The 2,045-nt window shown below is 60.3% G+C and overlaps 1 pseudogene; it reads left to right on the top strand.

The window, feature by feature from the left end:
- The first annotated feature begins 1 nt into the window (after position 1).
- On the top strand, positions 2-1,632 carry LOC108292084 (annotated as a pseudogene).
- Positions 1,633-2,045: the final 413 nt, after the last annotated feature.

Raw genomic sequence — 2,045 nt, forward strand, 5'->3', positions numbered from 1 at the left:
CTGCTGCCTCTCCTTCCCCAGGTTGCCTTTCTACTCGGGACACACCTCCTTTGGGATGTACTGCGTGGTGTTCCTGGCGATGAGTCCGTTTTTCTGGGGCTCGCCCGTCAAGTCACTCCCTTCCCTGGACCTCGGTTTTTCCAGCTGTAAAATGGGTGGGTCGTGGTGGTGATGGAGGCGCTCACTGACTTGTTTGTAAAAAAAAAACAGGAGGTCCTGGGCTGGCTGGTTTTATGCCCTCGGCCTCGGAGCTGCCATCTGTGCAGTGGGCGTGGGAGTGCCTGGCAGGGCACAGGCTGAGGCGCCCTCTCCCGTCCCAGCGCTACATGCAGGCGCGGCTCTGCTGGAAGTGGATGCAGCTGCTGCGGCCCACGGTCCAGTTCTTCCTGGTGGCCTTTGCCCTCTATGTGGGCTACACCCGCATGCCTGATCACTGGAGCGACGTCCTTGCTGGTCTCCTGCAGGGGGCGCTGGTGGCTGGCCTCACTGTGAGCTTCTAACCCTGACTCATCCCCTGTGCTGTCCAGAGACCACTCCCTGCACAACCCTGGTCCTTCCCTGCACACTCTTGCCCCACGGAGTCCTCCCCTGTAACCCCTTCCTCCAACCCTGGTCCTTCCCTGGGACCCCGCCTTCTCCCGGTTTCTCCCCTGGGACCCGTACCCCAAACTCCAGTTCTTCCCTGGACCCCTCCTTCACCCCCAGATCCTTCCCTGGGATTCCTTCCCTCAATCCCAGTTCTTCCCTGGACTCCTCCTTTCTCTCCATTTTTCCCCTGGGACTTCTTCCCCCAACCCCAGTCCTTTCTAAATGCCTCCTTCCACACGTTCCTCCCTGGGACCCATCCCCAAACCCTAGTCCATACCTGGGACCCCTCTTACTCCCAATTCTCCTCTGAGACCCCTTCTTCCCAACCAGCATCCTTCCCTGGGACCACTTTTTCCCCTCATTTCTCCTGTGGGATCCCCCAACCCCAGTCCATCCCAGGACCCTTCCCCCCCCACATCCTCCCCTGGGACCCCTTCCCCCAACCCCAGTTCTTCCCTGGACCCCTCACTTCTCCCCATTTCTCCCCTGGGACCCTTTTCCCCAACCCCAGTCAATTCATGGAACCCCTCCTTACCCCATTCCTCCCCGGGATCCCTTCCCTCAACCCCAATTTTTTCTGGGGGCCCCTCCCTTCCCCCCATTTCTCCCCTGGGACCCCTCTCCCCAAACCCAGTCCTTCCCTGGACACCTTCTTCCCCCAGTTCCTTCCCTGGGTCTCCTGCCTGCACACCACAGTCGTTCCCTGGGCCTGTCAAGTGCCCCAGTGCTGTCCACTGGTCCTCCACTAAGAGGGCTCTCTTCCCCCCACAGGCACTCTTACTCTCATTGCCCACCTGGGACCCTGTTCCTCCCCCTCCTGCCCATGCCCATGTCTCTGGTGCCTGCCTAGCCCCTGCCCAGTCTACCTTCCTCCACTCTGCCAGGTCCGCTACATCTCAGACTTCTTCAAAGCCTGACCCCCACAGCACTGCCTGAAGGAGGAGGAGCTGGAAAGGAAGCCCAGCCTGTCACTGACAGTGACCCTGGGCGAGGCTGACCACAACAACTCTGGGTACCCACACTCCTCCTCCTGAGGCTGGATGCCACCCAGGCAGGGAGTGGCTGTGAGTCCAGCTGAGGCCGGCCCCCCAGGTGGTCCCTCTGGCTCTAGGTAGGCACTGAGGGCTCCAGACAGGCTCCAGGAGCCCTGGGCTGATGGGAGCAGTGAACAGGCTCTGCTGCCCCTGCCCTGCACAGGACCAGGGTTCTGGGGAGGCCTAGGTAGCCCTGAGCATTTGGAGGGGGACCTGTTCCTGTAGCTCCCCAATATCCCCATTCTTTCATGGGGTTAAGGAAGGGACTGTTTTGTAAAATGTAATGTACATGTGGTTTTTAGTAAAATAGGGTATTGGTCTGATGAGTGGCCTCAGTGCCTCTGTTCCTTATGGCCGTTCTGGGGACGGTGTTCCTCCCGTCAGAGGGCTCCGTGGAGCTCAGGCGTCAGGCAGACTCACCCG

This window comes from Cebus imitator, unplaced genomic scaffold, assembly GCF_001604975.1.
Source record: "Cebus imitator isolate Cc_AM_T3 unplaced genomic scaffold, Cebus_imitator-1.0 Scaffold476, whole genome shotgun sequence".
Classification (NCBI taxonomy): domain Eukaryota; kingdom Metazoa; phylum Chordata; class Mammalia; order Primates; family Cebidae; genus Cebus; species Cebus imitator.